General features: G+C 44.0%; 1 long non-coding RNA gene and 54 other non-coding genes across 55 annotated transcripts in view; 1 reads left to right on the forward strand and 54 right to left on the reverse strand.

The window, feature by feature from the left end:
* The window catches only part of LOC125784476 (uncharacterized), a 109,709-nt gene that overhangs the window by 15,418 nt on the left and 75,970 nt on the right, over positions 1 to 18,321 (forward strand). The window lies entirely within an intron of this gene.
* On the reverse strand, positions 34 to 115 carry trnas-gcu (transfer RNA serine (anticodon GCU)). The gene has a single exon. It is a non-coding gene; the product is annotated as a tRNA-Ser (tRNA).
* trnas-gcu (transfer RNA serine (anticodon GCU)) lies at positions 472 to 553 on the reverse strand. The gene has a single exon. It is a non-coding gene; the product is annotated as a tRNA-Ser (tRNA).
* On the reverse strand, positions 910 to 991 carry trnas-gcu (transfer RNA serine (anticodon GCU)). Its single transcript has one exon. It is a non-coding gene; the product is annotated as a tRNA-Ser (tRNA).
* trnas-gcu (transfer RNA serine (anticodon GCU)) lies at positions 1,275 to 1,356 on the reverse strand. The gene has a single exon. It is a non-coding gene; the product is annotated as a tRNA-Ser (tRNA).
* Positions 1,471 to 1,552, reverse strand: trnas-gcu (transfer RNA serine (anticodon GCU)). Its single transcript has one exon. It is a non-coding gene; the product is annotated as a tRNA-Ser (tRNA).
* Positions 1,690 to 1,771, reverse strand: trnas-gcu (transfer RNA serine (anticodon GCU)). Its single transcript has one exon. It is a non-coding gene; the product is annotated as a tRNA-Ser (tRNA).
* trnas-gcu (transfer RNA serine (anticodon GCU)) lies at positions 1,909 to 1,990 on the reverse strand. Its single transcript has one exon. It is a non-coding gene; the product is annotated as a tRNA-Ser (tRNA).
* trnas-gcu (transfer RNA serine (anticodon GCU)) lies at positions 2,785 to 2,866 on the reverse strand. The gene has a single exon. It is a non-coding gene; the product is annotated as a tRNA-Ser (tRNA).
* Positions 3,004 to 3,085, reverse strand: trnas-gcu (transfer RNA serine (anticodon GCU)). Its single transcript has one exon. It is a non-coding gene; the product is annotated as a tRNA-Ser (tRNA).
* Positions 3,223 to 3,304, reverse strand: trnas-gcu (transfer RNA serine (anticodon GCU)). Its single transcript has one exon. It is a non-coding gene; the product is annotated as a tRNA-Ser (tRNA).
* trnas-gcu (transfer RNA serine (anticodon GCU)) lies at positions 3,661 to 3,742 on the reverse strand. Its single transcript has one exon. It is a non-coding gene; the product is annotated as a tRNA-Ser (tRNA).
* Positions 3,880 to 3,961, reverse strand: trnas-gcu (transfer RNA serine (anticodon GCU)). Its single transcript has one exon. It is a non-coding gene; the product is annotated as a tRNA-Ser (tRNA).
* Positions 4,318 to 4,399, reverse strand: trnas-gcu (transfer RNA serine (anticodon GCU)). The gene has a single exon. It is a non-coding gene; the product is annotated as a tRNA-Ser (tRNA).
* Positions 4,683 to 4,764, reverse strand: trnas-gcu (transfer RNA serine (anticodon GCU)). Its single transcript has one exon. It is a non-coding gene; the product is annotated as a tRNA-Ser (tRNA).
* trnas-gcu (transfer RNA serine (anticodon GCU)) lies at positions 5,098 to 5,179 on the reverse strand. Its single transcript has one exon. It is a non-coding gene; the product is annotated as a tRNA-Ser (tRNA).
* Positions 5,317 to 5,398, reverse strand: trnas-gcu (transfer RNA serine (anticodon GCU)). The gene has a single exon. It is a non-coding gene; the product is annotated as a tRNA-Ser (tRNA).
* On the reverse strand, positions 5,755 to 5,836 carry trnas-gcu (transfer RNA serine (anticodon GCU)). Its single transcript has one exon. It is a non-coding gene; the product is annotated as a tRNA-Ser (tRNA).
* On the reverse strand, positions 5,974 to 6,055 carry trnas-gcu (transfer RNA serine (anticodon GCU)). Its single transcript has one exon. It is a non-coding gene; the product is annotated as a tRNA-Ser (tRNA).
* Positions 6,412 to 6,493, reverse strand: trnas-gcu (transfer RNA serine (anticodon GCU)). The gene has a single exon. It is a non-coding gene; the product is annotated as a tRNA-Ser (tRNA).
* trnas-gcu (transfer RNA serine (anticodon GCU)) lies at positions 6,631 to 6,712 on the reverse strand. Its single transcript has one exon. It is a non-coding gene; the product is annotated as a tRNA-Ser (tRNA).
* trnas-gcu (transfer RNA serine (anticodon GCU)) lies at positions 7,069 to 7,150 on the reverse strand. The gene has a single exon. It is a non-coding gene; the product is annotated as a tRNA-Ser (tRNA).
* trnas-gcu (transfer RNA serine (anticodon GCU)) lies at positions 7,507 to 7,588 on the reverse strand. The gene has a single exon. It is a non-coding gene; the product is annotated as a tRNA-Ser (tRNA).
* trnas-gcu (transfer RNA serine (anticodon GCU)) lies at positions 7,726 to 7,807 on the reverse strand. Its single transcript has one exon. It is a non-coding gene; the product is annotated as a tRNA-Ser (tRNA).
* On the reverse strand, positions 7,945 to 8,026 carry trnas-gcu (transfer RNA serine (anticodon GCU)). Its single transcript has one exon. It is a non-coding gene; the product is annotated as a tRNA-Ser (tRNA).
* On the reverse strand, positions 8,164 to 8,245 carry trnas-gcu (transfer RNA serine (anticodon GCU)). The gene has a single exon. It is a non-coding gene; the product is annotated as a tRNA-Ser (tRNA).
* Positions 8,602 to 8,683, reverse strand: trnas-gcu (transfer RNA serine (anticodon GCU)). Its single transcript has one exon. It is a non-coding gene; the product is annotated as a tRNA-Ser (tRNA).
* Positions 8,821 to 8,902, reverse strand: trnas-gcu (transfer RNA serine (anticodon GCU)). Its single transcript has one exon. It is a non-coding gene; the product is annotated as a tRNA-Ser (tRNA).
* Positions 9,040 to 9,121, reverse strand: trnas-gcu (transfer RNA serine (anticodon GCU)). The gene has a single exon. It is a non-coding gene; the product is annotated as a tRNA-Ser (tRNA).
* On the reverse strand, positions 9,478 to 9,559 carry trnas-gcu (transfer RNA serine (anticodon GCU)). The gene has a single exon. It is a non-coding gene; the product is annotated as a tRNA-Ser (tRNA).
* trnas-gcu (transfer RNA serine (anticodon GCU)) lies at positions 9,916 to 9,997 on the reverse strand. Its single transcript has one exon. It is a non-coding gene; the product is annotated as a tRNA-Ser (tRNA).
* trnas-gcu (transfer RNA serine (anticodon GCU)) lies at positions 10,135 to 10,216 on the reverse strand. The gene has a single exon. It is a non-coding gene; the product is annotated as a tRNA-Ser (tRNA).
* trnas-gcu (transfer RNA serine (anticodon GCU)) lies at positions 10,573 to 10,654 on the reverse strand. The gene has a single exon. It is a non-coding gene; the product is annotated as a tRNA-Ser (tRNA).
* On the reverse strand, positions 10,769 to 10,850 carry trnas-gcu (transfer RNA serine (anticodon GCU)). Its single transcript has one exon. It is a non-coding gene; the product is annotated as a tRNA-Ser (tRNA).
* trnas-gcu (transfer RNA serine (anticodon GCU)) lies at positions 11,207 to 11,288 on the reverse strand. The gene has a single exon. It is a non-coding gene; the product is annotated as a tRNA-Ser (tRNA).
* On the reverse strand, positions 11,645 to 11,726 carry trnas-gcu (transfer RNA serine (anticodon GCU)). Its single transcript has one exon. It is a non-coding gene; the product is annotated as a tRNA-Ser (tRNA).
* trnas-gcu (transfer RNA serine (anticodon GCU)) lies at positions 12,010 to 12,091 on the reverse strand. Its single transcript has one exon. It is a non-coding gene; the product is annotated as a tRNA-Ser (tRNA).
* Positions 12,206 to 12,287, reverse strand: trnas-gcu (transfer RNA serine (anticodon GCU)). Its single transcript has one exon. It is a non-coding gene; the product is annotated as a tRNA-Ser (tRNA).
* trnas-gcu (transfer RNA serine (anticodon GCU)) lies at positions 12,425 to 12,506 on the reverse strand. Its single transcript has one exon. It is a non-coding gene; the product is annotated as a tRNA-Ser (tRNA).
* trnas-gcu (transfer RNA serine (anticodon GCU)) lies at positions 12,644 to 12,725 on the reverse strand. The gene has a single exon. It is a non-coding gene; the product is annotated as a tRNA-Ser (tRNA).
* trnas-gcu (transfer RNA serine (anticodon GCU)) lies at positions 12,863 to 12,944 on the reverse strand. Its single transcript has one exon. It is a non-coding gene; the product is annotated as a tRNA-Ser (tRNA).
* Positions 13,507 to 13,588, reverse strand: trnas-gcu (transfer RNA serine (anticodon GCU)). Its single transcript has one exon. It is a non-coding gene; the product is annotated as a tRNA-Ser (tRNA).
* Positions 13,945 to 14,026, reverse strand: trnas-gcu (transfer RNA serine (anticodon GCU)). The gene has a single exon. It is a non-coding gene; the product is annotated as a tRNA-Ser (tRNA).
* trnas-gcu (transfer RNA serine (anticodon GCU)) lies at positions 14,602 to 14,683 on the reverse strand. The gene has a single exon. It is a non-coding gene; the product is annotated as a tRNA-Ser (tRNA).
* trnas-gcu (transfer RNA serine (anticodon GCU)) lies at positions 15,040 to 15,121 on the reverse strand. The gene has a single exon. It is a non-coding gene; the product is annotated as a tRNA-Ser (tRNA).
* On the reverse strand, positions 15,259 to 15,340 carry trnas-gcu (transfer RNA serine (anticodon GCU)). Its single transcript has one exon. It is a non-coding gene; the product is annotated as a tRNA-Ser (tRNA).
* Positions 15,697 to 15,778, reverse strand: trnas-gcu (transfer RNA serine (anticodon GCU)). Its single transcript has one exon. It is a non-coding gene; the product is annotated as a tRNA-Ser (tRNA).
* On the reverse strand, positions 15,916 to 15,997 carry trnas-gcu (transfer RNA serine (anticodon GCU)). Its single transcript has one exon. It is a non-coding gene; the product is annotated as a tRNA-Ser (tRNA).
* trnas-gcu (transfer RNA serine (anticodon GCU)) lies at positions 16,354 to 16,435 on the reverse strand. Its single transcript has one exon. It is a non-coding gene; the product is annotated as a tRNA-Ser (tRNA).
* On the reverse strand, positions 16,573 to 16,654 carry trnas-gcu (transfer RNA serine (anticodon GCU)). The gene has a single exon. It is a non-coding gene; the product is annotated as a tRNA-Ser (tRNA).
* Positions 17,011 to 17,092, reverse strand: trnas-gcu (transfer RNA serine (anticodon GCU)). The gene has a single exon. It is a non-coding gene; the product is annotated as a tRNA-Ser (tRNA).
* On the reverse strand, positions 17,376 to 17,457 carry trnas-gcu (transfer RNA serine (anticodon GCU)). Its single transcript has one exon. It is a non-coding gene; the product is annotated as a tRNA-Ser (tRNA).
* Positions 17,791 to 17,872, reverse strand: trnas-gcu (transfer RNA serine (anticodon GCU)). Its single transcript has one exon. It is a non-coding gene; the product is annotated as a tRNA-Ser (tRNA).
* Positions 18,010 to 18,091, reverse strand: trnas-gcu (transfer RNA serine (anticodon GCU)). Its single transcript has one exon. It is a non-coding gene; the product is annotated as a tRNA-Ser (tRNA).
* On the reverse strand, positions 18,229 to 18,310 carry trnas-gcu (transfer RNA serine (anticodon GCU)). The gene has a single exon. It is a non-coding gene; the product is annotated as a tRNA-Ser (tRNA).

An 18,321-nucleotide genomic window follows, 5' to 3' on the forward strand; every position in this document is an offset into this window, starting at 1 on the left:
AGGCGTTTCCGACTGAGTTTTAAACAAAGCATTCGACGTAGGTGGGATTCGAACCCACGCGTGCAGAGCACAATGGATTAGCAGTCCATCGCCTTAACCACTCGGCCACCTCGTCTTGCTTTTTGAGGTTATATACAGTTAGGCTTCTGCGACTGGAATGTTATGAAATGTTTCTGGATTGCCTGGCTCTTCACTGTAAAGAAAATTAAGTTGTTGTAAAGGCGTTTCCGACTGAGTTTTAAACAAAGCATTCGACACAGGTGGGATTCGAACCCACGCGTGCAGAGCACAGTGGATTAGCAGTCCATCGCCTTAACCACTCGGCCACCTCGTCTTGCTTTTTGAGGTAATATACAGCTACATTTCTGGGTCTGGAATGTTCTGAAATGCTTCCGCATTCCCTTGTTCTTCACTGTTAAGAAAATTAATTTGTTGTAAAGGTGTTTCCGACTGAGTTTTACACAAACCATTCGACAAAGGTGGGATTCGAACCCACGCGTGCAGAGCACAATAGATTAGCAGTCCATCGCCTTAACCACTCGGCCACCTCGTCTTCCTTTTTGAGGTTATATACAGTTAAGCTTCTGCGACTGGAATGTTATGAAATGTTTCTGCATTGCCTGGCTCTTCACTGTAAAGAAAATTAATTTGTTGTAAAGGCGTTTCCGACTGAGTTTTAAACAAAGCATTCGACAAAGGTGGGATTCGAACCCACGCGTGCAGAGCACAGTGAATTAGCAGTCCATCACCTTAACCACTCGGCCACCTGGTCTTGCTTTTTTAGGCAATATACAGCTACATTTCTGGGTCTGGAATGTTCGGAAATGCTTCCGCATTCCCTTGTTCTTCACTGTTAAGAAAATTACTTTGTTGTAAAGGCGTTTCCGTCTGAGTTTTAAACAAAGCATTCGACGAAGGTGGGATTCGAACCCACGCGTGCAGAGCACAATGGATTAGCAGTCCATCGCCTTAACCACTCGGCCACCTCGTCTTGCTTTTTGAGGTTATATACAGTTAGGCTTCTGCGACTGGAATGTTATGAAATGTTTCTGGATTGCCTGGCTCTTCACTGTAAAGAAAGCATGCAGAGCACAATGGATTAGCAGCCCATCGCCTTAACCACTCGGCCACCTCGTCTTGCTTTTTGAGTGAATATACAGCTACATTTCTGTGTCTGCAATGTTCTGAAATGCTTCAGCATTCCCTTGTTCTGCACTGTAAAGAAAATTAATTTGTTGTGAAGGCGTTTCCGACTGAGTTTTACACAAAACATTCGACGAAGGTGGGATTCGAACCCACGCGTGCAGAGCACAATGGATTAGCAGTCCATCGCCTTAACCACTCGGCCACCTCGTCTTGCTTTTTGAGGTCTAGAATGTTCTGAAATGCTTCCGCATTCCCTTGTTCTTCACTGTTAAGAAAATTAATTTGTTGTAAAGGCGTTTCCGACTGAGTTTTAAACAAAGCATTCGACAAAGGTGGGATTCGAACCCACGCGTGCAGAGCACAATGGATTAGCAGTCCATCGCCTTAACCACTCGGCCACCTCGTCTTGCTTTTTGAGTGAATATACAGTTAGGCTTCTGCGGCTGGAATGTTTTAAAATGTTTCTGCATTGCCTGTCTCTTCACTGTAAAGAAAATTAAGTTGTTGTAAAGGCGTTTCCGACTGAGTTTTAAACAAAGCATTCGACGAAGGTGGGATTCGAACCCACGCGTGCAGAGCACAATGGATTAGCAGTCCATCGCCTTAACCACTCGGCCACCTCGTCTTGCTTTTTGAGGTAATATACAGCTACATTTCTGGGTCTGGAATGTTCTGAAATGCTTCCGCATTCCCTTGTTCTTCACTGTTAAGAAAATTAATTTGTTGTGAAGGCGTTTCCGACTGAGTTTTACACAAAACATTCGACGAAGGTGGGATTCGAACCCACGCGTGCAGAGCACAATGGATTAGCAGTCCATCGCCTTAACCACTCGGCCACCTCGTCTTGCTTTTTGAGGTAATATACAGCTACATTTCTGGTTCTGGAATGTTCTTAAATGCTTCCGCATTCCCTTGTTCTTCACTGTTAAGAAAATTAATTTGTTGTAAAGGCGTTTCCGACTGAGTTTTAAACAAAGCATTAGACGAAGGAGGGATTCGAACCCACGCGTGCAGAGCACAATGGATTAGCAGTCCATCACCTTAATCACTCGGCCACCTCGTCTTGCTTTTTGAGGTTATATACAGTTAAGCTTCTGCGACTGGAATGTTATGAAATGTTTCTGCATTGCCTGGCTCTTCACTGTAAAGAAAATTAAGTTGTTGTAAAGGCGTTTCCGACTGAGTTTTAAACAAAGCATTCGACAAAGGTGGGATTCGAACCCACGTGTGCAGAGCACAATGGATTAGCAGCCCATCGCCTCAACCACTCGGCCACCTCGTCTTGCTTTTTGAGTGAATATACAGCTACATTTCTGTGTCTGCAATGTTCTGAAATGCTTCAGCATTCCCTTGTTCTGCACTGTAAAGAAAATTAATTTGTTGTAAAGGCGTTTCCGACTGAGTTTTAAACAAAGCATTCGACAAAGGTGGGATTCGAACCCACGCGTGCAGAGCACAGTGGATTAGCAGTCCATCACCTTAACCACTCGGCCACCTCGTCTTGCTTTTTTAGGGAATATACAGCTACATTTCTGGGTCTGGAATGTTCTGAAATGCTACTGCATTCCCTTGTTCTTCACTGTTAAGAAAATTAATTTGTTGTAAAGGCGTTTCCGACTGAGTTTTACACAAAATATACGACGAAGGTGGGATTCGAACCCACGCGTGCAGAGAACAATGGATTAGCAGTCCATCGCCTTAACCACTCGGCCACCTCGTCTTGCTTTTTGAGGTTATATACAGTTAAGCTTCTGCGACTGGAATGTTATGAAATGTTTCTGCATTGCCTGTCTCTTCACTGTAAAGAAAATTAAGTTGTTGTAAAGGCGTTTCCGACTGAGTTTTAAACAAAGCATTCGACGAAGGTGGGATTCGAACCCACGCGTGCAGAGCACAATGGATTAGCAGTCCATCGCCTTAACCACTCGGCCACCTCGTCTTGCTTTTTGAGGTAGTATACAGCTACATTTCTGGGTCTGGAATGTTCTGAAATGCTTCCGCATTCCCTTGTTCTTCACTGTTAAGAAAATTAATTTGTTGTAAAGGCGTTTCTGACTGAGTTTTACACAAACCATTCGACAAAGGTGGGATTCGAACCCACGCGTGCAGAGCACAATAGATTAGCAGTCCATCGCCTTAACCACTCGGCCACCTCGTCTTGCTTTTTGAGGTTATATACAGTTAAGCTTCTGCGACTGGAATGTTATGAAATGTTTCTGCATTGCCTGGCTCTTCACTGTAAAGAAAATTAATTTGTTGTAAAGGCGTTTCCGACTGAGTTTTAAACAAAGCATTCGACAAAGGTGGGATTCGAACCCACGCGTGCAGAGCAAAGTGAATTAGCAGTCCATCACCTTAACCACTCTGCCACCTGGTCTTGCTTTTTTAGGCAATATACAGCTACATTTCTGGGTCTGGAATGTTCGGAAATGCTTCCGCATTCCCGTGTTCTTCACTGTTAAGAAAATTACTTTGTTGTAAAGGCGTTTCCGACTGAGTTTTAAACAAAGCATTCGACGAAGGTGGGATTCGAACCCACGCGTGCAGAGCACAATGGATTAGCAGTCCATCGCCTTAACCACTCGGCCACCTCGTCTTGCTTTTTGAGGTAATATACAGCTACATTTCTGGTTCTGGAATGTTCTTAAATGCTTCCGCATTCCCTTGTTCTTCACTGTTAAGAAAATTAATTTGTTGTGAAGGCGTTTCCGACTGAGTTTTACACAAACCATTCGACAAAGGTGGGATTCGAACCCACGCGTGCAGAGCACAATAGATTAGCAGTCCATCGCCTTAACCACTCGGCCACCTCGTCTTGCTTTTTGAGGTTATATACAGTTAAGCTTCTGCGACTGGAATGTTATGAAATGTTTCTGCATTGCCTGGCTCTTCACTGTAAAGAAAATTAATTTGTTGTAAAGGCGTTTCCGACTGAGTTTTAAACAAAGCATTCGACAAAGGTGGGATTCGAACCCACGCGTGCAGAGCACAGTGAATTAGCAGTCCATCACCTTAACCACTCGGCCACCTGGTCTTGCTTTTTTAGGCAATATACAGCTACATTTCTGGGTCTGGAATGTTCGGAAATGCTTCCGCATTCCCTTGTTCTTCACTGTTAAGAAAATTACTTTGTTGTAAAGGCGTTTCCGTCTGAGTTTTAAACAAAGCATTCGACGAAGGTGGGATTCGAACCCACGCGTGCAGAGCACAATGGATTAGCAGTCCATCGCCTTAACCACTCGGCCACCTCGTCTTGCTTTTTGAGGTTATATACAGTTAGGCTTCTGCGACTGGAATGTTATGAAATGTTTCTGGATTGCCTGGCTCTTCACTGTAAAGAAAGCATGCAGAGCACAATGGATTAGCAGCCCATCGCCTTAACCACTCGGCCACCTCGTCTTGCTTTTTGAGTGAATATACAGCTACATTTCTGTGTCTGCAATGTTCTGAAATGCTTCAGCATTCCCTTGTTCTGCACTGTAAAGAAAATTAATTTGTTGTGAAGGCGTTTCCGACTGAGTTTTACACAAAACATTCGACGAAGGTGGGATTCGAACCCACGCGTGCAGAGCACAATGGATTAGCAGTCCATCGCCTTAACCACTCGGCCACCTCGTCTTGCTTTTTGAGGTCTAGAATGTTCTGAAATGCTTCCGCATTCCCTTGTTCTTCACTGTTAAGAAAATTAATTTGTTGTAAAGGCGTTTCCGACTGAGTTTTAAACAAAGCATTCGACAAAGGTGGTATTCGAACCCACGCGTGCAGAGCACAATGGATTAGCAGTCCATCGCCTTAACCACTCGGCCACCTCGTCTTGCTTTTTGAGTGAATATACAGTTAGGCTTCTGCGGCTGGAATGTTTTAAAATGTTTCTGCATTGCCTGTCTCTTCACTGTAAAGAAAATTAAGTTGTTGTAAAGGCGTTTCCGACTGAGTTTTAAACAAAGCATTCGACGAAGGTGGGATTCGAACCCACGCGTGCAGAGCACAATGGATTAGCAGTCCATCGCCTTAACCACTCGGCCACCTCGTCTTGCTTTTTGAGGTAATATACAGCTACATTTCTGGGTCTGGAATGTTCTGAAATGCTTCCGCATTCCCTTGTTCTTCACTGTTAAGAAAATTAATTTGTTGTGAAGGCGTTTCCGACTGAGTTTTACACAAAACATTCGACGAAGGTGGGATTCGAACCCACGCGTGCAGAGCACAATGGATTAGCAGTCCATCGCCTTAACCACTCGGCCACCTCGTCTTGCTTTTTGAGGTAATATACAGCTACATTTCTGGTTCTGGAATGTTCTTAAATGCTTCCGCATTCCCTTGTTCTTCACTGTTAAGAAAATTAATTTGTTGTAAAGGCGTTTCCGACTGAGTTTTAAACAAAGCATTAGACGAAGGAGGGATTCGAACCCACGCGTGCAGAGCACAATGGATTAGCAGTCCATCACCTTAATCACTCGGCCACCTCGTCTTGCTTTTTGAGGTTATATACAGTTAAGCTTCTGCGACTGGAATGTTATGAAATGTTTCTGCATTGCCTGTCTCTTCACTGTAAAGAAAATTAAGTTGTTGTAAAGGCGTTTCCGACTGAGTTTTAAACAAAGCATTCGACGAAGGTGGGATTCGAACCCACGCGTGCAGAGCACAATGGATTAGCAGTCCATCGCCTTAACCACTCGGCCACCTCGTCTTGCTTTTTGAGGTAGTATACAGCTACATTTCTGGGTCTGGAATGTTCTGAAATGCTTCCGCATTCCCTTGTTCTTCACTGTTAAGAAAATTAATTTGTTGTAAAGGCGTTTCTGACTGAGTTTTACACAAACCATTCGACAAAGGTGGGATTCGAACCCACGCGTGCAGAGCACAATAGATTAGCAGTCCATCGCCTTAACCACTCGGCCACCTCGTCTTGCTTTTTGAGGTTATATACAGTTAAGCTTCTGCGACTGGAATGTTATGAAATGTTTCTGCATTGCCTGGCTCTTCACTGTAAAGAAAATTAATTTGTTCTAAAGGCGTTTCCGACTGAGTTTTAAACAAAGCATTCGACAAAGGTGGGATTCGAACCCACGCGTGCAGAGCAAAGTGAATTAGCAGTCCATCACCTTAACCACTCTGCCACCTGGTCTTGCTTTTTTAGGCAATATACAGCTACATTTCTGGGTCTGGAATGTTCGGAAATGCTTCCGCATTCCCGTGTTCTTCACTGTTAAGAAAATTACTTTGTTGTAAAGGCGTTTCCGACTGAGTTTTAAACAAAGCATTCGACGAAGGTGGGATTCGAACCCACGCGTGCAGAGCACAATGGATTAGCAGTCCATCGCCTTAACCACTCGGCCACCTCGTCTTGCTTTTTGAGGTAATATACAGCTACATTTCTGGTTCTGGAATGTTCTTAAATGCTTCCGCATTCCCTTGTTCTTCACTGTTAAGAAAATTAATTTGTTGTGAAGGCGTTTCCGACTGAGTTTTACACAAAACATTCGACGAAGGTGGGATTCGAACCCACGCGTGCAGAGCACAATGGATTAGCAGTCCATCGCCTTAACCACTCGGCCACCTCGTCTTGCTTTTTGAGGTTATATACAGTTAAGCTTCTGCGACTGGAATGTTATGAAATTTTTCTGCATTGCCTGGCTCTTCACTGTAAAGAAAATTAAGTTGTTGTAAAGGCGTTTCCGACTGATTTTTAAACAAAGCATTCGACAAAAGTGGGAATCGAACCCACGCGTGCAGAGCACAGTGGATTAGCAGTCCATCACCTTAACCACCCGGCCTCCTCGTCTTGCTTTTTTAGGGAATATACAGCTACATTTCTGGGTCTGGAATGTTCTGAAATGCTTCTGCATTCTCTTGTTCTTCACTGTTAAGAAAATTAATTTGTTGTGAAGGCGTTTCCGACTGAGTTTTAAACAAAGCATTCGACGAAGGTGGGATTCGAACCCACGCGTGCAGAGCACAATGGATTAGCAGTCCATCGCCTTAACCACTCGGCCACCTCGTCTTGCTTTTTGAGGGAAAATACAGCTACATTTCTGGGTCTGGAATGTTCTGAAATGCTTCCACGTTCCGTTGTTCTTCACTGTTAAGAAAATTAAGTTGTTGTAGAGGCGTTTCTGACTGAGTTTTAAACAAAGCATTCGACAAAGGTGGGATTCGAACCCACGCGTGCAGAGCACAGTGAATTAGCAGTCCATCGCCTTAACCACTCGGCCACCTCGTCTTGCTTTTTGAGGTTATATACAGTTAAGCTTCTGTGACTGGAATGTTATGAAATGTTTCTGCAATGCCTGTCTCTTCACTGTAAAGAAAATTAAGTTGTTGTAAAGGCGTTTCCGACTGAGTTTTAAACAAAGCATTCGACGAAGGTGGGATTCGAACCCACGCGTGCAGAGCACAATGGATTAGCAGTCCATCGCCTTAACCACTCGGCCACCTCGTCTTGCTTTTTGAGGTAATATACAGCTACATTTCTGGGTCTGGAATGTTCGGAAATGCTTCCGCATTCCCTTGTTCTTCACTGTTAAGAAAATTACTTTGTTGTAAAGGCGTTTCCGACTGAGTTTTGAACAAAGCATTCGACGAAGGTGGGATTCGAACCCACGCGTGCAGAGCACAATGGATTAGCAGTCCATCGCCTTAACCACTCGGCCACCTCGTCTTGCTTTTTAAGGTTATATACAGTTAAGATTCTGCGACTGGAATGTTATGAAATGTTTCTGCATTCCCATGTTCTTCACTGTTAAGAAAATTAATTTGTTGTAAAGGCGTTTCCGACTGAGTTTTAAACAAAGCATTCGACGAAGGTGGGATTCGAACCCACGCGTGCAGAGCACAATGGATTAGCAGTCCATCACCTTAACCACTCGGCCACCTCGTCTTGCTTTTTGAGGTAATATACAGTTAGGCGTCTGCGACTGGAATGTTCTGAAATGTTTCTGCATTGCCTGGCTCTTCACTGTAAAGAAAATTAAGTTGTTGTAAAGGCGTTTTCGACTGAGTTTTAAACAAAGCATTCGACGAAGGTGGGATTCGAACCCACGCGTGCAGAGCACAATGGATTAGCAGTCCATCGCCTTAACCACTCGGCCACCTCGTCTTGCTTTTTGAGGTAATATACAGCTACATTTCTGGGTCTGGAATGTTCTGAAATGCTTCCACGTTCCGTTGTTCTTCACTGTTAAGAAAATTAATTTGTTGTAGAGGCGTTTCTGACTGAGTTTTAAACAAAGCATTCGACAAAGGTGGGATTCGAACCCACGCGTGCAGAGCACAGTGAATTAGCAGTCCATCGCCTTAACCACTCGGCCACCTCGTCTTGCTTTTTGAGGTTATATACAGTTAAGCTTCTGTGACTGGAATGTTATGAAATGTTTCTGCAATGCCTGTCTCTTCACTGTAAAGAAAATTAAGTTGTTGTAAAGGCGTTTCCGACTGAGTTTTAAACAAAGCATTCGACGAAGGTGGGATTCGAACCCACGCGTCCAGAGCACAATGGATTAGCAGTCCATCGCCTTAACCACTCGGCCACCTCGTCTTGCTTTTTGAGGTAATATACAGCTACATTTCTGGTTCTGGAATGTTCGGAAATGCTTCCGCATTCCCTTGTTCTTCACTGTTAAGAAAATTACTTTGTTGTAAAGGCGTTTCCGACTGAGTTTTAAACAAAGCATTCGACGAAGGTGGGATTCGAACCCACGCGTGCAGAGCACAATGGATTAGCAGTCCATCACCTTAACCACTCGGCCACCTCGTCTTGCTTTTTGAGGTAATATACAGTTAGGCGTCTGCGACTGGAATGTTCTGAAATGTTTCTGCATTGCCTGGCTCTTCACTGTAAAGGAAATTAATTTGTTGTAAAGGCGTTTTCGACTGAGTTTTAAACAAAGCATTTGACGAAGGTGGGATTCCAACCCACGCGTGCAGAGCACAATGGATTAGCAGTCCATCACCTTAACCACTCGGCCACCTCGTCTTGCTTTTTGAGGTAATATACAGTTAGGCGTCTGCGACTGGAATGTTCTGAAATGTTTCTGCATTGCCTGGCTCTTCACTGTAAAGGAAATTAATTTGTTGTAAAGGCGTTTTCGACTGAGTTTTAAACAAAGCATTTGACGAAGGTGGGATTCCAACCCACGCGTGCAGAGCACAGTGGATTAGCAGTCCATCGCCTTAACCACTCGGCCACCTCGTCTTGCTTTTTGAGGTAATATACAGCTACATTTCTGGGTCTAGAATGTTCTGAAATGCTTCCGCATTCCCTTGTTCTTCACTGTTAAGAAAATTAATTTGTTGTAAAGGCGTTTCCGACTGAGTTTTAAACAAAGCATTCGACGAAGGTGGGATTCGAACCCACGCGTGCAGAGCACAATGGATTAGCAGTCCATCGCTTTAACCACTCGGCCACCTCGTCTTGCTTTTTGAGGTTATATACAGTTAAGCTTCTGCGACTGGAATGTTATGAAATGTTTCTGCATTGCCTGGCTCTTCACTGTAAAGAAAATTAAGTTGTTGTAGAGGCGTTTCTGACTGAGTTTTAAACAAAGCATTCGACAAAGGTGGGATTCGAACCCACGCGTGCAGAGCACAGTGAATTAGCAGTCCATCGCCTTAACCACTCGGCCACCTCGTCTTGCTTTTTGAGGTTATATACAGTTAAGCTTCTCTGACTGGAATGTTATGAAATGTTTCTGCAATGCCTGTCTTTTCACTGTAACGAAAATTAAGTTGTTGTAAAGGCGTTTCCGACTGAGTTTTAAACAAAGCATTCGACGAAGGTGGGATTCGAACCCACGCGTGCAGAGCACAATGGATTAGCAGTCCATCGCCTTAACCACTCGGCCACCTCGTCTTGCTTTTTGAGGTAATATACAGCTACATTTCTGGGTCTGGAATGTTCTGAAATGCTTCCGCATTCCCTTGTTCTTCACTGTTAAGAAAATTAATTTGTTGTAAAGGCGTTTCCGACTGAGTTTTAAACAAAGCATTCGACGAAGGTGGGATTCGAACCCACGCGTGCAGAGCACAATGGATTAGCAGTCCATCGCCTTAACCACTCGGCCACCTCGTCTTGCTTTTTGAGGTTATATACAGTTAGGCTTCTGCGACTGGAATGTTATGAAATGTTTCTGGATTGCCTGGCTCTTCACTGTAAAGAAAATTAAGTTTTTGTAAAGGCGTTTCCGACTGAGTTTTAAACAAAGCATTCGACACAGGTGGGATTCGAACCCACGCGTGCAGAGCACAGTGGATTAGCAGTCCATCGCCTTAACCACTCGGCCACCTCGTCTTGCTTTTTGAGGTAATATACAGCTACATTTCTGGGTCTGGAATGTTCTGAAATGCTTCCGCATTCCCTTGTTCTTCACTGTTAAGAAAATTAATTTGTTGTGAAGGCGTTTCCGACTGAGTTTTACACAAAACATTCGACGAAGGTGGGATTCGAACCCACGCGTGCAGAGCACAATGGATTAGCAGTCCATCGCCTTAACCACTCGGCCACCTCGTCTTGCTTTTTGAGGTCTAGAATGTTCTGAAATGCTTCCGCATTCCCTTGTTCTTCACTGTTAAGAAAATTAATTTGTTGTAAAGGCGTTTCCGACTGAGTTTTAAACAAAGCATTCGACAAAGGTGGGATTCGAACCCACGCGTGCAGAGCACAATGGATTAGCAGTCCATCGCCTTAACCACTCGGCCACCTCGTCTTGCTTTTTGAGTGAATATACAGTTAGGCTTCTGCGGCTGGAATGTTTTAAAATGTTTCTGCATTGCCTGTCTCTTCACTGTAAAGAAAATTAAGTTGTTGTAAAGGCGTTTCCGACTGAGTTTTAAACAAAGCATTCGACACAGGTGGGATTCGAACCCACGCGTGCAGAGCACAGTGGATTAGCAGTCCATCGCCTTAACCACTCGGCCACCTCGTCTTGCTTTTTGAGGTAATATACAGCTACATTTCTGGGTCTGGAATGTTCTGAAATGCTTCCGCATTCCCTTGTTCTTCACTGTTAAGAAAATTAATTTGTTGTAAAGGTGTTTCCGACTGAGTTTTACACAAAACATTCGACAAAGGTGGGATTCGAACCCACGCGTGCAGAGCACAATAGATTAGCAGTCCATCGCCTTAACCACTCGGCCACCTCGTCTTGCTTTTTGAGGTTATATACAGTTAAGCTTCTGCGACTGGAATGTTATGAAATGTTTCTGCATTGCCTGGCTCTTCACTGTAAAGAAAATTAATTTGTTGTAAAGGCGTTTCCGACTGAGTTTTAAACAAAGCATTCGACAAAGGTGGGATTCGAACCCACGCGTGCAGAGCACAGTGAATTAGCAGTCCATCACCTTAACCACTCGGCCACCTGGTCTTGCTTTTTTAGGCAATATACAGCTACATTTCTGGGTCTGGAATGTTCGGAAATGCTTCCGCATTCCCTTGTTCTTCACTGTTAAGAAAATTACTTTGTTGTAAAGGCGTTTCCGTCTGAGTTTTAAACAAAGCATTCGACGAAGGTGGGATTCGAACCCACGCGTGCAGAGCACAATGGATTAGCAGTCCATCGCCTTAACCACTCGGCCACCTCGTCTTGCTTTTTGAGTGAATATACAGTTAGGCTTCTGCGACTGGAATGTTATGAAATGTTTCTGGATTGCCTGGCTCTTCACTGTAAAGAAAGCATGCAGAGCACAATGGATTAGCAGCCCATCGCCTTAACCACTCGGCCACCTCGTCTTGCTTTTTGAGTGAATATACAGCTACATTTCTGTGTCTGCAATGTTCTGAAATGCTTCAGCATTCCCTTGTTCTGCACTGTAAAGAAAATTAATTTGTTGTGAAGGCGTTTCCGACTGAGTTTTACACAAAACATTCGACGAAGGTGGGATTCGAACCCACGCGTGCAGAGCACAATGGATTAGCAGTCCATCGCCTTAACCACTCGGCCACCTCGTCTTGCTTTTTGAGGTCTAGAATGTTCTGAAATGCTTCCGCATTCCCTTGTTCTTCACTGTTAAGAAAATTAATTTGTTGTAAAGGCGTTTCCGACTGAGTTTTAAACAAAGCATTCGACAAAGGTGGGATTCGAACCCACGCGTGCAGAGCACAATGGATTAGCAGTCCATCGCCTTAACCACTCGGCCACCTCGTCTTGCTTTTTGAGTGAATATACAGTTAGGCTTCTGCGGCTGGAATGTTTTAAAATGTTTCTGCATTGCCTGTCTCTTCACTGTAAAGAAAATTAAGTTGTTGTAAAGGCGTTTCCGACTGAGTTTTAAACAAAGCATTCGACGAAGGTGGGATTCGAACCCACGCGTGCAGAGCACAATGGATTAGCAGTCCATCGCCTTAACCACTCGGCCACCTCGTCTTGCTTTTTGAGGTAATATACAGCTACATTTCTGGGTCTGGAATGTTCTGAAATGCTTCCGCATTCCCTTGTTCTTCACTGTTAAGAAAATTAATTTGTTGTAAAGGCGTTTCTGACTGAGTTTTACACAAACCATTCGACAAAGGTGGGATTCGAACCCACGCGTGCAGAGCACAATAGATTAGCAGTCCATCGCCTTAACCACTCGGCCACCTCGTCTTGCTTTTTGAGGTTATATACAGTTAAGCTTCTGCGACTGGAATGTTATGAAATGTTTCTGCATTGCCTGGCTCTTCACTGTAAAGAAAATTAATTTGTTGTAAAGGCGTTTCCGACTGAGTTTTAAACAAAGCATTCGACGAAGGTGGGATTCGAACCCACGCGTGCAGAGCACAATGGATTAGCAGTCCATCACCTTAACCACTCGGCCACCTCGTCTTGCTTTTTCAGGGAAAATACAGCTACATTTCTGGGTCTGGAATGTTCTGAAATGCTTCTGCATTCTCTTGTTCTTCACTGTTAAGAAAATTAATTTGTTGTGAAGGCGTTTCCGACTGAGTTTTAAACAAAGCATTCGACGAAGGTGGGATTCGAACCCACGCGTGCAGAGCACAATGGATTAGCAGTCCATCGCCTTAACCGTCTTGCTTTTTGAGGGAAAATACAGCTACATTTCTGGGTCTGGAATGTTCTGAAATGCTTCCACGTTCCGTTGTTCTTCACGGTTAAGAAAATTAATTTATTGTAAAGGCGTTTCCGACTGAGTTTTAAACAAAGCATTTGACGAAGGTGGGATTCCAACCCACGCGTGCAGAGCACAGTGGATTAGCAGTCCATCGCCTTAACCACTCGGCCACCTCGTCTTGCTTTTTGAGGTAATATACAGCTACATTTCTGGGTCTAGAATGTTCTGAAATGCTTCCGCATTCCCTTGTTCTTCACTGTTAAGAAAATTAATTTGTTGTAAAGGCGTTTCCGACTGAGTTTTAAACAAAGCATTCGACGAAGGTGGGATTCGAACCCACGCGTGCAGAGCACAATGGATTAGCAGTCCATCGCTTTAACCACTCGGCCACCTCGTCTTGCTTTTTGAGGTTATATACAGTTAAGCTTCTGTGACTGGAATGTTATGAAATGTTTCTGCATTGCCTGGCTCTTCACTGTAAAGAAAATTAAGTTGTTGTAGAGGCGTTTCTGACTGAGTTTTAAACAAAGCATTCGACAAAGTTGGGATTCGAACCCACGCGTGCAGAGCACAGTGAATTAGCAGTCCATCGCCTTAACCACTCGGCCACCTCGTCTTGCTTTTTGAGGTTATATACAGTTAAGCTTCTGTGACTGGAATGTTATGAAATGTTTCTGCAATGCCTGTCTCTTCACTGTAAAGAAAATTAAGTTGTTGTAAAGGCGTTTCCGACTGAGTTTTAAACAAAGCATTCGACGAAGGTGGGATTCGAACCCACGCGTGCAGAGCACAATGGATTAGCAGTCCATCGCCTTAACCACTCGGCCACCTAGTCTTGCTTTTTGAGGTAATATACAGCTACATTTCTGGGTCTGGAATGTTCTGAAATGCTTCCGCATTCCCTTGTTCTTCACTGTTAAGAAAATTAATTTGTTGTAAAGGCGTTTCCGACTGAGTTTTACACAAACCATTCGACAAAGGTGGTATTCGAACCCACGCGTGCAGAGCACAATAGATTAGCAGTCCATCGCCTTAACCACTCGGCCACCTCGTCTTGCTTTTTGAGGTTATATACAGTTAAGCTTCTGCGACTGGAATGTTATGAAATGTTTCTGCATTGCCTGGCTCTTCACTGTAAAGAAAATTAATTTGTTGTAAAGGCGTTTCCGACTGAGTTTTAAACAAAGCATTCGACAAAGGTGGGATTCGAACCCACGCGTGCAGAGCACAGTGAATTAGCAGTCCATCACCTTAACCACTCGGCCACCTGGTCTTGCTTTTTTAGGCAATATACAGCTACATTTCTGGGTCTGGAATGTTCGGAAATGCTTCCGCATTCCCTTGTTCTTCACTGTTAAGAAAATTACTTTGTTGTAAAGGCGTTTCCGACTGAGTTTTAAACAAAGCATTCGACGAAGGTGGGATTCGAACCCACGCGTGCAAAGCACAATGGATTAGCAGTCCATCGCCTTAACCACTCGGCCACCTCGTCTTGCTTTTTAAGGTTATATACAGTTAAGATTCTGCGACTGGAATGTTATGAAATGTTTCTGCATTCCCATGTTCTTCACTGTTAAGAAAATTAATTTGTTGTAAAGGCGTTTCCGACTGAGTTTTAAACAAAGCATTCGACAAAGTTGGGATTCGAACCCACGCGTGCAGAGCACAGTGAATTAGCAGTCCATCGCCTTAACCACTCGGCCACCTCGTCTTGCTTTTTGAGGTTATATACAGTTAAGCTTCTGTGACTGGAATGTTATGAAATGTTTCTGCAATGCCTGTCTCTTCACTGTAAAGAAAATTAAGTTGTTGTAAAGGCGTTTCCGACTGAGTTTTAAACAAAGCATTCGATGAAGGTGGGATTCGAACCCACACGTGCAGAGCACAATGGATTAGCAGTCCATCGCCTTAACCACTCGGCCACCTCGTCTTGCTTTTTGAGGTAATATACAGCTACATTTCTGGGTCTGGAATGTTCTGAAATGCTTCCGCATTCCCTTGTTCTTCACTGTTAAGAAAATTAATTTGTTGTAAAGGCGTTTCCGACTGAGTTTTACACAAACCATTCGACAAAGGTGGGATTCGAACCCACGCGTGCAGAGCACAATAGATTAGCAGTCCATCGCCTTAACCACTCGGCCACCTCGTCTTGCTTTTTGAGGTTATATACAGTTAAGCTTCTGCGACTGGAATGTTATGAAATGTTTCTGCATTGCCTGGCTCTTCACTGTAAAGAAAATTAATTTGTTGTAAAGGCGTTTCCGACTGAGTTTTAAACAAAGCATTCGACAAAGGTGGGATTCGAACCCACGCGTGCAGAGCACAGTGAATTAGCAGTCCATCACCTTAACCACTCGGCCACCTGGTCTTGCTTTTTTAGGCAATATACAGCTACATTTCTGGGTCTGGAATGTTCGGAAATGCTTCCGCATTCCCTTGTTCTTCACTGTTAAGAAAATTACTTTGTTGTAAAGGCGTTTCCGACTGAGTTTTAAACAAAGCATTCGACGAAGGTGGGATTCGAACCAACGCGTGCAAAGCACAATGGATTAGCAGTCCATCGCCTTAACCACTCGGCCACCTCGTCTTGCTTTTTGAGGTAATATACAGCTACATTTCTGGGTCTAGAATGTTCTGAAATGCTTCCGCATTCCCTTGTTCTTCACTGTTAAGAAAATTAATTTGTTGTAAAGGCGTTTCCGACTGAGTTTTAAACAAAGCATTCGACGAAGGTGGGATTCGAACCCACGCGTGCAGAGCACAATGGATTAGCAGTCCATCGCTTTAACCACTCGGCCACCTCGTCTTGCTTTTTGAGGTTATATACAGTTAAGCTTCTGCGACTGGAATGTTATGAAATGTTTCCGCATTGCCTGGCTCTTCACTGTAAAGAAAATTAAGTTGTTGTAGAGGCGTTTCTGACTGAGTTTTAAACAAAGCATTCGACAAAGGTGGGATTCGAACCCACGCGTGCAGAGCACAGTGAATTAGCAGTCCATCGCCTTAACCACTCGGCCACCTCGTCTTGCTTTTTGAGGTTATATACAGTTAAGCTTCTGTGACTGGAATGTTATGAAATGTTTCTGCAATGCCTGTCTCTTCACTGTAAAGAAAATTAAGTTGTTGTAAAGGCGTATCCGACTGAGTTTTAAACAAAGCATTCGACGAAGGTGGGATTCGAACCCACGCGTGCAGAGCACAATGGATTAGCAGTCCATCGCCTTAACCACTCGGCCACCTCGTCTTGATTTTTGAGGTAATATACAGCTACATTTCTGGGTCTGGAATGTTCTGAAATGCTTCCGCATTCCCTTGTTCTTCACTGTTAAGAAAATTAATTTGTTGTAAAGGCGTTTCCGACTGAGTTTTACACAAACCATTCGACAAAGGTGGGATTCGAACCCACGCGTGCAGAGCACAATAGATTAGCAGTCCATCGCCTTAACCACTCGGCCACCTCGTCTTGCTTTTTGAGGTTATATACAGTTAAGCTTCTGCGACTGGAATGTTATGAAATGTTTCTGCATTGCCTGGCTCTTCACTGTAAAGAAAATTAATTTGTTGTAAAGGCGTTTCCGACTGAGTTTTAAACAAAGCATTCGACAAAGGTGGGATTCGAACCCACGCGTGCAGAGCACAGTGAATTAGCAGTCCATCACCTTAACCACTCGGCCACCTGGTCTTGCTTTTTTAGGCAATATACAGCTACATTTCTGGGTCTGGAATGTTCGGAAATGCTTCCGCATTCCCTTGTTCTTCACTGTTAAGAAAATTACTTTGTTGTAAAGGCGTTTCCGACTGAGTTTTAAACAAAGCATTCGACGAAGGTGGGATTCGAACCCACGCGTGCAGAGCACAATGGATTAGCAGTCCATCGCCTTAACCACTCGGCCACCTCGTCTTGCTTTTTGAGGTTATATACAGTTAGGCTTCTGCGACTGGAATGTTATGAAATGTTTCTGGATTGCCTGGCTCTTCACTGTAAAGAAAGCATGCAGAGCACAATGGATTAGCAGCCCATCGCCTTAACCACTCGGCCACCTCGTCTTGCTTTTTGAGTGAATATACAGCTACATTTCTGTGACTGCAATGTTCTGAAATGCTTCAGCATTCCCTTGTTCTGCACTGTAAAGAAAATTAATTTGTTGTGAAGGCGTTTCCGACTGAGTTTTACACAAAACATTCGACGAAGGTGGGATTCGAACCCACGCGTGCAGAGCACAATGGATTAGCAGTCCATCGCCTTAACCACTCGGCCACCTCGTCTTGCTTTTTGAGGTCTAGAATGTTCTGAAATGCTTCCGCATTCCCTTGTTCTTCACTGTAAAGAAAATTAATTTGTTGAAAAGGCGTTTCCGACTGAGTTTTAAACAAAGCATTCGACAAAGGTGGGATTCGAACCCACGCGTGCAGAGCACAGTGAATTAGCAGTCCATCACCTTAACCACTCGGCCACCTGGTCTTGCTTTTTTAGGCAATATACAGCTACATTTCTGGGTCTGGAATGTTCGGAAATGCTTCCGCATTCCCTTGTTCTTCACTGTTAAGAAAATTACTTTGTTGTAAAGGCGTTTCCGACTGAGTTTTAAACAAAGCATTCGACGAAGGTGGGATTCGAACCCACGCGTGCAGAGCACAATGGATTAGCAGTCCATCGCCTTAACCACTCGGCCACCTCGTCTTGCTTTTTGAGGTAATATACAGCTACATTTCTGGTTCTGGAATGTTCTGAAATGCTTCAGCATTCCCTTGTTCTGCACTGTAAAGAAAATTAATTTGTTGTGAAGGCGTTTCCGACTGAGTTTTAAACAAAGCATTCGACAAAGGTGGGATTCGAACCCACGCGTGCAGAGCACAATGGATTAGCAGTCCATCGCCTTAACCACTCGGCCACCTCGTCTTGCTTTTTGAGTGAATATACAGTTAGGCTTCTGCGGCTGGAATGTTTTAAAATGTTTCTGCATTGCCTGTCTCTTCACTGTAAAGAAAATTAAGTTGTTGTAAAGGCGTTTCCGACTGAGTTTTAAACAAAGCATTCGACGAAGGTGGGATTCGAACCCACGCGTGCAGAGCACAATGGATTAGCAGTCCATCGCCTTAACCACTCGGCCACCTCGTCTTGCTTTTTGA

Source organism: Astyanax mexicanus, chromosome 19 (assembly GCF_023375975.1).
Source record: "Astyanax mexicanus isolate ESR-SI-001 chromosome 19, AstMex3_surface, whole genome shotgun sequence".
NCBI classification, from domain to species: Eukaryota; Metazoa; Chordata; class Actinopteri; order Characiformes; family Acestrorhamphidae; genus Astyanax; species Astyanax mexicanus.